General features: G+C 41.4%; 1 long non-coding RNA gene across 7 annotated transcripts in view; it reads right to left on the reverse strand.

Moving 5' to 3' along the window:
• The window catches only part of LOC123334726, a 40,095-nt gene extending 28,498 nt beyond the window's left edge, over positions 1-11,597 (reverse strand). Inside the window, exons 1-2 of one of the 7 annotated variants that reach the window (XR_006641319.1) lie at positions 11,093-11,579; positions 2,857-3,010 (exon numbers count right to left, since the gene is read on the reverse strand). This is a non-coding gene — a long non-coding RNA (uncharacterized LOC123334726). The other 6 variants (XR_006641322.1, XR_006641321.1, XR_006641320.1 and 3 more) reach the window with 6 other exon arrangements.
• Between the last annotated feature and the right edge of the window lie 1,068 nt (positions 11,598-12,665).

A 12,665-nucleotide genomic window follows, 5' to 3' on the forward strand; every position in this document is an offset into this window, starting at 1 on the left:
GTTATTCTGAGAAAGGATCTCCAGCTTCCCCAGCCTGCCAAGGGGCTGCATGACACATACAAAGTCATATATTCTGGGATGTTCTGCTTTGAGAAGGAAGAACTCCACAGTCTAAAATGTCTGGGGGCACAGCAGAATTTATCTGCTTCTTGGGAAGTCACAGGGTGAAAGTTCTACAGTAAAAAGATCTGTTTAGCTCATCATTTACCCAACATTTTTGACCGAGAGCCCCTTCTCCTCAAAGGAGAGCTATTAACACTCTGTGGTCATCATGCTCTACAGAAACACCTTGGAAGATGCTATTAAAAGGAATTAACCTCTAACACCCTCACCAGCAGTATCAAGAGAGAATTTCCCAGGTATATTTAGACTAGAACCCCCACTCCTCATCTCTTGAGTAAAGTGGGATGTCTTTGGAATTCCTCTTATTGCATCAAAAGCTTTCCTGGTAGAACTAAAAATGACTAAGGCAGCATTTCTCCTAGGCCCTGAGACAAATATATAGATTTCCTGATAAATGAATGCATCAATATGCTACTAACATGTCAGTTTCCTCATTAAAGCTGAGTATAGAATCTGTGTTTGCTTAGCAGGATGAACTCCTCAAATCTGATCTGGTAGAGGGTCTAGCATAAATATTCATATAAGCCAGGGCTCTTTTAATCTGGTCCTTTGCTTGGGGTAAAGGAGTTAGGGGTGGGTTTAAAAGCTTGCTTTAAAAGCTTGTTTCTGGGTCACTTCTTAAAACTGCAATACCAAAAAATAAGAGCCTCATCATCATGAATCTGTCATTAAAGAGGATTACACTTTTGAAGCTCTTGGATGGATAGAAACGGGAGGAGAAATAAAGAGAACACAATGAGGTTTGCTAAGGATTTCTTTGGGCATTGTGCTCCTGGCTGGCTGCTTTGTTTATACTTAATTACGTGGACCATTTATAGGAACCCTTTCAGCCTCAGAGCGCTGCAAATGTAACTCACGGGTTCACAAAGCTGCAGTCAATAAACTGCGGCAGAAAGATGGGCAAGAGGGTGCACCAAGGGCTTCTGTGGTGGCCCATGCTCAAGGCAGCTTCCAACCCAGGAGACTTTCAGTCTCCCCCTGAGGACTCTACCCTCTGAGATGCACACTTGGCACAGGCTCAGAAAAAAAAACCCAGGTGTTAGTATTTTCACAGTGATCTCCACATGGTACCTCTGCAAACATCAACCCGAGCCTGGACACTGAGCAAGGCTGCTAAGGGAGCAGAGAGCTTTTGAGGAATAATAAGTGGAGACTCCAGGCTCATATAACTCCATGATAAGGACAAAACACCATCCTGCCGTCTCCTGGAGCTGGGGGACACATCAAAGCACAACCAGTGGGAATTTCAGGAAGCAACAGGTTTTGGAATCACTTGTCTGGGTTTGAATCTTGTTTAAGCTTCTGGTCCCTCAGTTACTTCTCTTCCAAATGAGAGCATTAACACCTGTTTCCCAGAGTTATTGAGAATATTAAGGACAAGAGCGGATGCTTACAGAGGGCAATGTGACATGTATTATCTCACTTAGTCCTTACAATGATATAAGGCAGGTCTGCCATGATTATCCGTTTTTTTAGAGAGGGAAACAGAAACAGAGAGTAATTAAGTAACTAGATGGAGATTGCACAGCTAATATATGATGAATCAGGACTCTGAAGCCAGGCCATCTGGCTCCAGGCTCCGTGCTGTTAGCCACGAGGTAAGCCCGCCTTTATTGTGAGTGGTTGATCAACACTTGCTCTCATTGTCTCTCTAGCCAGGGTGTGGCCACCACACAGGCTGGAGTCTGCTTTGTCTATAGAGGAAGGCAGAACTCATCAACAGACACAGCCTGGGCCTCTACAGGCTCATCTTTTCCTGCCGGTTTCTTTTAGCCTACATCCCAGCTGCAGGGAACTTGTCACTACAAGCACAGGCAGTGGGTAAGTCTCTACCGGCTGCCCTCCCTGCCACTCCTTCCACGGAGACATAGCCCCTATCCCCACCCTGCAAGCCAGCCCAGCCCAGAGGAGGAGGTGCAGGCGGGCCAGCCACATCCAGGCCTAACACTATGGAGGACAAGCTGCCACTTTCACCTCTTAGGTCTCAGAATCACTTTGCATGGTCAAGGTTATGCTGCTACGAGGGAAGCCCTGCGGGATGAGACACCATGTGGAAGAGAGAGGTCACAGGGAGAAGATCTAAGGTGCCCCCAGCCTACACCAAGGCCTCACAGGTGTGAAAGAGGATTTCCTGGACCTCCTAGACCAGCCCTCCACCAGCTGGATGCAGCTGGACAGGCATTCCCAGGCAAGACTGCAAGGAGCCCAGCCAACCCACAGAATCATGGGATATCTTTTCATTTCAAGCCTCTGAGTTTTCCAGGGGGCTGTTCTACAGCAACAGTGACGCGAACTCGGGCCAAGCCCTCTCGCAGTTCCATGTCTTTCAATCTGCTCTCTCCTCAGCCTTCCGGCCTTTCTCTCACTGGAACACTCCTGCTTGTTCTTCAAGATTCAGCTCACCTCGTCTTTGTCATGGATGGGAAGATACAGAACAGACACACAATCTGCCAGAAGGCATAAGGATCTCTAGGACAAGGTTCAGTTGCTTATGAGTGAAACCCCAAAGAATAATGCCTTAAAAAGAGAGGTTAGGGGAATTCTCTGGTGGTCCAGTGGCTAAGACTCCATGCTACCAACGCAGGGGGCCCAGGTCCATTCCCTGGTCAGAGAACTGGATCCCACATGCCACAACTAAGACCCGGTGCAGCTAAATAAATTTTTTAAATATACAAAAAAGAGCCAGGATGTCCAAAACCTGAGTCTGCTAAAATAAAGAAGGTTATTTCTCACATAAGAGACTCGCAGTGGTAGGTGGCACCAGGCTGGAACGAGACTCTGTGTTGCCAGGTACCCAGGCTCCTTCTCTCTTTTCACTGCCATCTTCAGCATGTAGCTTCCACTCAGTTCAGAAAGGTTTCCTGAGCAACTGCTGCCTGAACTGCTCCTGGGCCAGTGGGAAGAAGGGCGAGAAGAGGATCAGCCACATCTCCTCCCTGGAAGATAACTTCTACTCATACCTTAGTATGCCAAGCGTTAGTATGCCAGCTCTGAAGACAGCTAAAAGCTAAAAATTCTATCTAACCAAGTGTGCAGCTGAAAATAAGGAGTTTACTATCAGGAGAGAAGGGAAGGTAGATATAGGAAAAGTAGCAGTCTCAACTCAGGGTAAATTAGAACCCCCTGGAAGGCAACTGAGCACTACCAGTAACCCACATGTCAATTACCTCCATCCCCTGCTACTTGAAACATGGTTTTCAGACCAGCATCATCAGCATCAACCAGAAGCTTGTTAAAAATGCAAGATCTTGGGCCACCTGCTAATGATTTGTAATTGAATTATAACTATTCTTGGATGATTTATTTGCATACTTGAAATAGTTTGGGAAGCACTGACCTAGAACAGCAGTTTTCAACCCTGGTTGTATGTCAGAATCACCTGGGAAACTTTCTAAAGCCTCCTGAAGCTTGGGTCCCACCTACAGAGCCTCTCATTTAATTGGTCTGGGTGAAATCCAGGCGTTTGTGGTTCTGAAAACCTCCTGCTAGTGATTCTAATGTATAACCAAGTTTGGCAAATGATGGCTCTAGGCTATTTGGGGGAAAGAATTTGTCTCCTGAGTAACTTCTGAGTCACCCTGGCTGCAGCCTCTCACCTGCCTCTCTGAAAATTTGTTTGGGGCCTCTGCCTCGCTTCATTTTGGCTTGTCTGTGGGCACTTTGTGGTTGGAAGTAATGCAGGGGTACACTGTAGCACAGCATAGCAGGGACATAAAACTGCACATCCCCCACCCCGCCTTGCAACAACGCCCTCCCCACCTGGAAGTCCTCCGTTGGTCTCCTGCTCCTGGCTCACTGGCCACCTAGCATATTGGTCAGTTCTCAGCTCCTCCCTTGAGTCCCTGTTTGAAGTATCCCTGGAAATGTATCAATTTTTACTTCATTGTGCAGAGCAAATTATTTCTCCTCTCCTCACCTTACTCCTCTGAGGTCTATGTTTTCACATTACAGGATTCATTAGGGAGATTACCAAAAAATCTACTTTGAAGAGAAAGAATGCCACTCCCTTGGGAGACAGAAGTGGCTGCAGAAGATGGTGTTTGGAATAATAATAGTAAATAATTCTTCTTTACTTTCATGCATTTCAAAATCTTTTCGAATCCATACTAGAAACACTGACACATTTATAAATCTACTTCTTTAAAAGTAAAACATTTTATAAGGCAAAAAAATACCATAAGTGGGCTTCCCAGGTGGTGCTAGTGCAAAGAAACTGCCTGCCAATGCAGGAGACATAAGAGACGCAGGTTCAATCCCTGGGTAGGGAAGATTCCCTGAAGGAGGGCATGGCAACCCACTCCAGTACTCTTTCCTAGAGAATCCCATGGACAGAGGAGCCTGGCAGGCTATTGTCCATAGGGTCGCAAAGAGTCCAACACAACTGAAGCAACCTAGCATGCACACATACCACAAGTAGAGTCAAAAGACAAATGGAAAAATGTAGGTGAGGGAATTCAATTCATTTCACAAAGAGCTAATCATCTTCCCAACATATGAAGAATTCCTAAAAATAAAGAAGGAAAATGATAATTCAAATTTGAACTTGGCAGAGAATGAGTGGAAAAGTTTAAAGAAGGATCAAATGCCCCTTATGCAGAGGAAAATAGGAAAGTATGTTCAACTTCCATCATAATTGGATAAATACAAAATGAAACTGCCCTGAGAGACTCCTGGTTTCTGGTCTGGCGTATAATGAGTTTGTAAGTTGTCACTCCATCCTAATAACAAGTAAAAAGCTGAGCAAACTAAAAACCTCTTAGATCTACCAGAAAATTGAGGTCACAGAGCAAACCACTGCACCCAAAGTTGGAGAGACAGGCAGATACAGAGAATGAAATCTTACAACCTACAAGGAAACTAGTACGGAGTACATTGTGTCTAGATTTCAACAAAAAATTAGAAGACATACTTAAGGCAAAAACAAAAAGAAACCCACAGTTTAAAGAGACAGAGCAAGCATCATGCAAAATTCAGATATGACAAGGATGTTGCAATTACCAAACTGGATATTTAAAATAGCTGTAATTTTAAAATAAAGGCTAAAGAAAAAAGATGGGGACAAAAAGAACAGAATATACAAAAACTGTAAGGCAACTATAAAAGGTATAATATATATATAATAGGAATACCAGGGGAAGAAAGAGAAAAAAAAAAGAAGAAATATTTGAAACAATAATGACTAAGAAAGAAAAGAAAGAGAGAAAGTGAAGTCACTCAGTCGTGTCTGACTTTTGTGACCCCATGGACTGTAGCCTACCAGGTTCTTCTGCCCACAGAATTTTCCAGGCAAGAGTACTGGAGTGCGTTGCCCTTTCCTTCTCCAAAGGATCTTCCCGACTCAGGGATTGAACCTGGGTCTCCCACATTGCAAGCAGACGCTTTACTGTCTGAGCCACCAGGGAAGCCCAGTGACTAAGAATTTACCCCAAATTAATGTCAGACATCAAAGCTCAGATCTAAGACTCTGCTGCTACTGCTAAGTCGCGTCAGTCGTGTCCGACTCTGTGCGACCCATGGACAGCAGCCCACCAGGCTCTGCCATCCCTGGGATTCTCCAGGCAAGAACACTGGGGTGGGTTGCCATTTCCTTCTCCAATGCATGAAAGTGAAAAGTAAAGGTGAAGTCGCTCAGTAGTGTCCGACTCTTCGCGACCCCATGGATTGTAGTCTACCAGGCTCCTCCGTCCATGGGATTTTCCAGGCAAGAGTACTGGAGTGGGTTGCCATTGCCTTCTCCCTAAGACTTGCAGAGTACACCAAATAGGCTAAACGCCCTGCTGAAAAAGCTACACAGAGTCACATCATTTTCAAATTGCAGAAAACAGGAGATAAAAATTCTGAAAGAAGCCAGTGGAAAATGACAGCAAATGGTATTGGAATAACTGGATACCCACATGCAAAAAAAATGAATCTAGACACAAACCTTACACAGTCACAAAAATTAATTCAAAATGGGTCACAGACCTAAACATAAAACACAAAACTATAAAGCATAACATAGGAGAAAACCTGGATGACCTTGCATTTGACAGGACTTTTTAGATTCAACACAATCCATGAAAAAAACCATTGATAAGCTGGACTTCATTAAAATTTAAAATGTTTGCTCAATGACACTGTCAAGAGAATTAGAATACATGTTATAGACTGGAGGAACCTATTTACTAAATATATATCTGATACAGGACTGTGATCCAAAATATACAAATAATTCTTAAAACCTGACAATAAGAAAAAAATAAAAATAAAAAAATGAACCCAAAATCTGAACATTTCAATTAAGAAGATACACAAATGGTAAGTGAGCATATGAAAAGACTCTCAACAACATATGTCATTAGGGAACAGCAAATTAAAACAACATGTTACCACCAAAAACCTAATGATGAAAATCCAAAATACTGACAACACCCAATGTTGGTGAGGACGTGGAGTAACAGGAACTCTCATTCATCCCTGCTGCTGGGAATATGAAATAATACAGCTATATGAGAAGACAGGCAGTTTCTTACAAAACCAAACAACCAAACATACTCTATGATACAGTCCAGCAAGCCCACTTCTTGGTATTTTCCCAAAAGAGTTGAAAACTTAGGTCCACACAAGAACTTGCACATGGATGTTTATAGCAACTTTATTCATCATTTCCAGAACTTGGAAGCAATCAAGATGTCCTACAGTAGATGAATAGATAAATTAGCTGTGTGATACAACCAAACAATGGAATATTATTCAGTGCTTTAAAAAATGAGCTACTGAGCCATGAAGAGACATGGAAGAAACTTAAAAGTATTTTACTAAGTGAAAGAAGCTAATCTGAAAAGGATACATATTGGAATTCCCTAGCAGTCCAGTGGTTGGACATCAAAGCTCAGATCTAAGAATCTCAGAGTACACCAAATAGGGTAAATGCCCTGCCAAAAAAGCTACACAGAGGCTTTAGGATTCTGTGGTTTAACTGCCCAGGTTCAATCCCTGGTTGGGGAACCAAGATCTCACAAGCCAAAAAAAAAAAAAGAAGAAGAAAAAAAGGGTATGTATTATATGATACCAGCTATACCACATTTTGGAAAGTGCAGCATGCTGACCATAGTTAATAATACTACATTGTATACTTGAAGTTGTTAAAAGAGTAGATCTTAAAAGTCCCCATCACAAGAAAAAACTGCCACTAGATATGGTGACAGATGTTAACTAGACTTATTGTGGTAATCACCTATGATATATACATATATTGAATCATGTTGTAAACTGAAACTAATATGATTTTATATGTAAATTATACCTCAATAAAAATATACATGTAATAAAGCCCTAAGTATATTTTTAATTGAAATAATTAGAAACGTTCTTCTTTTTGCCCTTTTCATTTTTATTCTATTTAATGATATATATTTTCAACTTTGTAATATTTATTATTAATTAGAGGATAATTGCTTTACAATATTGTGTTGGTTCATTTTAACCATTTTTAAGCAGAGAAGGCAATGGCACCCCACTCCAGTACTCTTGCCTGGAAAATCCCATGGACGGAGGAGCCTGGCGGGCTGCAGTCCATGGGGTCGCGAAGAGTCAGACACAACTGAGCGACTTCACTTTCGCTTCTCACTTTCATGCATTGGAGAAGGAAATGGCAACCCACTCCAGTGTTCTTGCCTGGAGAATCCCAGGGACAGGGGAGCCTGGTGGGCTGCCGTCTATGGGGTCGCACAGAGTCGGACACGACTGAAGCGACTTAGCAGCAGCAGCAGCAGCAAGTGTATAATTCAGTGGCAATAAGTACATTCATTCATGATGTCTGCAACCATCACTACTATCCATTTCTAGGAAATTTTTCATCATCCCAAACTCAAACTCTGTACTGATTGAACAATAAGTCCCCATTTCCTCCTCCCCCTAGTCCCAGTAACCTCCATTCTACTTTTTGTCTCGGAATTTGCCTATTCTAGGTGCCTCATATAATGTACCTCATATTCTAGGTACCTCATTATAACCATGCAATATTTGTCCTTCTGTGTCTGGCTTATTTCACTTAGCATCATGTTTTCAAGGTTCATCCGTGTTATATCACGTATCAGAATTTTACCCCTTTTTAGAGCTAAAAATATTCAGCTTGTATGCATGTACCACATTTTGCTATTCTGTTCATCTGCTGATGTACACGTGGGTTGCTCCCACCTTTTGGTTATTGGGAATAATACTGCTAGGAACATTTGCCTACTAGTATCTGTCTGAGTCTCTGCTTTCAATACTTTTGAGTATATTCTTTGGAGTGGAGAATTTCTGGATCATATGATAATTCTACATTTAACTTTTTGAGGAGCCACTGAACTATTTTTCACTGTGACTACAATATTTTACATTTCTTCCAGCAGTGCACAAAGCTTCCAATTTCTCCACATCTTCAACCAACACTTGTTAATTTCCATTTTTATTTGTTTTAAATAACAACCATCCAAACATGTTTGAAGTTGTGTCCTATTGTAGTGGGTCAGCTTTATCGAGAAATAATTGACAAATAAAATGGTAATATATTTTAAATACAACATAAAAAACAATAAAGTACAACGTGATTTGTGCGCTTCGTTGTATGTAAATTTTATGGACTGGTGGGAAGCTAGTGAATGCACTGATACCTGTAACTGCTGTTAATCTTTATAAAAATGTCAAGGAGGATTTTTTAATACCTTAAGGATAACATATAGTTATATGTACACCTATCGATGAATCATTTTTCTAACAAATCTTGAGAGTCTATAAAAGGTCACTGGAAGAATCCATTCAAACATTTCACAGTTTATTGTGAATTGTAATATTTTTACAGGTATATAAAGAGTTTTACATTTATGCAATTGCTAAGCTATTGGTTTAATTACAAGAAAGAAATACTAGAGGAAAAAAAAAAAAAAGACTGTAAGCTCCTAAACTTTAGAGTATAAATGGGATCATAACTTGGAAGAAGGAAAGACATAAGGGAAAAGAGAAAAAGGATAATTAGGATGCAAAAAAAAAAAAAAAAAAAAAAAACCATGGTTCATGAATTACCTTGAAAGCATAATTTTAAAACACAATTATCTTAATTCATTTCCATCCTGAGAAAAGGTACAGAATAAAGCCAAACTTCCTCCTTGGCCGGCTGACAACTTTATTAAGCCAAATGATTTCTAGCAGTCCCCATTCAAAGAAGCAGAATCCCTTTATGGGAGGCCAGGCTGGTGCAACATTTGCCAGAGAAAAGTGCAAGGCATTAATTACATCCTGGGTTATATTGCAGATGATGTCAAAGCTGAGTAGCTGTGTGGACCAAGACCACAAGGGAAATGTCTAATCACTGGAAAATCTGACATTTGCAACGTTGACTGTTTGCTTCCCAGCCAAACAAGGCTGCTCCTTTAAGATGCCAGAGAGGGGCTTTACCTCTCTCCATCATGGTGGAAATAGTTCACTGGGCCATCATATTCTTTGTCACAGACCCCAAAGAAAATAAAGATTAGCACAAAATATGGGTGGAAAACTCAAAATTGGCAAGGAAGCTAAAGCATTTTAGAATATTCAAAATTTTTAGTAACTGGGAGACAATGCAACATTTTGCCTTTTGGAGTAAAGCCAAAATTTGAACATTGACTCTGCTGTGTGACCTGGGGAAAGTTATTTAACCACTCTGACCCCCCCAATTCCTGGGTCTCAGATTCTTGCATTTAATATTGCATTAAATTAAATTGCTTCTCAGCCAATGGCACCCCACTCCAGTACTCTTGCCTGGAAAATCCCATGGACGGAGGAGCCTGGTGGGCTCCAGTCCATGGGGTCGCTAAGAGTCAGACATGACTGAGCGACTTCACTTTCACTTTTCACTTTCATGCATTGGAGAAGGAAATGGCAACCCACTCCAGTGTTCTTGCCTGGAGAATCCTAGGGACAGGGGAGCTTGGTGGGCTGCCGTCTATGGGGTCGCACAGAGTCGGACACAACTGAGGTGACTTAGCAGTAGCAGTAGCAGCAGTAATTTAATATTTAAATTAAATTGCATTAAATTAAATTCTCAGATTCCTGCAGTTAACATAGAACATCTGTGAGATTTAAATGAAATAGCACATGGAAAGCACCTAATATAACTCCACAACACTTATATCTACATTCCTCAAATCCACAAATAACCAAAAGTTTTTCCTAACTTATTTGGGAGTGAAAGCTGACCTGACCTGAGGCCATTTAGTCTTCATCCCACTTAATGAGAACATTCATGTTTCTCTGCAGAAGTATTATTGTTCTGATTAGGGGGAGTTGCCCTAGACCCTTCTGGAGTATTATATAATATGTGGTTTACACACCAGATTAACTTTTTAAATTCAAAATATTCTGAATCCCAAAGCACATCTGGCCCTAAGAATTTCAGAAATGGGATTGTGAACCTATCTGACATCTTCATTTTATTAGTACTTTATAGAGTCCCTATTCCTACTTCATGGCACAGCAAGACCTTCCATGTATGGATTTAACTTATGTTGAAAGACTTTATGTGAGCTGATTGTGGTTGCTTTATGTGAGAGGATTCATATAAGTGCTTCCCTGATGCACTCAGGTGGTAAAGAATCTGCCTGAAATGCGGGAGACCCAGGTTTGATCCCTAGGTTGGGAAGATCCCCTGGAGGAGCATAGCAATCCACTCCAGTATTCTTGCCTGGAGAATCCCCATGGACAGAGGAGCCTGGTGGGTTACAGTCCATGGAGTTGCAAAGAGTCAGACACAACTGAGAACTAAGCACATCTATGTATGATATAAGTGAGGTTGGGGTCATGTTCAAGAGAGAAGCACAGTTTCTGAGCACAGGCTTCTGTTACCTCCAGACAGCCCATGAGTATCCAGGGTACAGAGTTTAAGGAGGAAAAATTATGGTCACTCCTGATCAGAAGACACCACTGAACAAATGAGGGAATCAAGGAAGAGGAAACAAGAAGATGACCATACCTTTGGCTCAAGTCCACCAGGAAAGCCGAGAAAACAGACCAGCAACTTGCACTCTGCCTCCCAATTGAGGAGCAAACAGCTCAATTAGAGATATCACCTGATGAGCTAGCAAGTGCATTAAAAGTACAGCTTCTGAGCAAGTTTTCATATTAAATGGCTGGTTTACAAAGCAGCAGATGGCAAGAAAATGAAAATGTTGAAAGATCTGACTTGTAGAAATTGGTTTTTAAAAGTTGTATAAATTAAATATAAAGTGTGAGTACAGTTACAGGAAATAAGTAGCTTTCCATTCATTTCAGCCTGCTTAATTCTTTGGCATAAATTGTTCTGAAGATATTATACACTTACACTCATTTTAACTGAATTAATAATAAAGGCCTTAATTTGATTAACAGTTTAGGTAACCAGTCTCTAAAACGTCTCTCGGATACAGCTTGAAAGGATGCCAAACCAACTTGGCAAAACCTATCAGAGAAGTATGGGCGCCATCATCTGGTGAAACTTAAAGCTACAAATGTACTCGTGTACCACTTTCAGCTGCTACAAATTCAATCCTTAGACTGAAAGAGGTTATTTGATTAAGTCAGCGTTACTTCCTCCAGTGCTGAACTCCTTCCAAAATTTCTATAATCAACTCTGTAAATTCACTCTAATAAACTGAGATATTGCCATGCTTGAAAGTGAAAGTGTGAGTCACTCAGTCATATCGACTCTTTGCAACCCCATGGACTGCAGCCCACCAGGCTCCTCTGCCCGTGGGATTTCCCAGGCAAGAATACTGGCATGGCTTTCCATTCCCTTCTCCAGGGGATCTTCCCCACCCAGGGATCAAACCCAGGTCTCCTGCATTGCAGGCAGATTCTTTACTGTCCGAGCCACCAGGAAAGCCCTATTGTCATATATACATTACAAGAAAACATACATAAAAAAGCTTTATAAGGAACTATTTAAAAAGAATCAAAATACATGCTCACGTGTATATACTTGCAGGTTCCTAACATCCAAATACTTTTAATCCTTTCACTCCACCTCAGAAAACTTCAAAAAGTATTTGCGTGTATCAAGTAAATAATAAAGACATAAATATTTTGAGTCATCTTTCTTAGCATTCAAATGTTGCCTTTGGGTTAGATGTGAGAATTAGAGAGATTTGGAAAATTGTGGTGGTCATGGAAATAAACAAAGGCTACCCAAATGAGAAACAGGCAAAGACAATTTACTCAAGAATTGCTATAGCAAGGGAGTCAGCCACCATTTTTCACTTGTGTTGGCTGAGACTCAAAGGCAGACGGAGGAGTGGGAAAGTTTTATGGTGGGAAGAGGGGAAGGCTTCAGCAGTGCCCTAATTCGAGGTGGCTGGCACGGGGAAGCTTTGGCAGGCTACCTAGAAGCACAGCATCCTACATACAACTGGTTAGGAGTACACGTTTAGCTTTCTCAGGTTGGTCCTAAATCGGAATTGGAGATAGACGTTAGGGAAGCTGTCAGTTGTTAATCAAGTCTTGACCATCTGGGGTTGATTGTTACAGAGGTTACTGTTTGGCTTCCTGGAACAGTGACTAGAGATATGGCT

The sequence above is a fragment of the Bubalus bubalis genome, chromosome 8 (genome assembly GCF_019923935.1).
Source record: "Bubalus bubalis isolate 160015118507 breed Murrah chromosome 8, NDDB_SH_1, whole genome shotgun sequence".
Taxonomy (NCBI): Eukaryota; Metazoa; Chordata; class Mammalia; order Artiodactyla; family Bovidae; genus Bubalus; species Bubalus bubalis.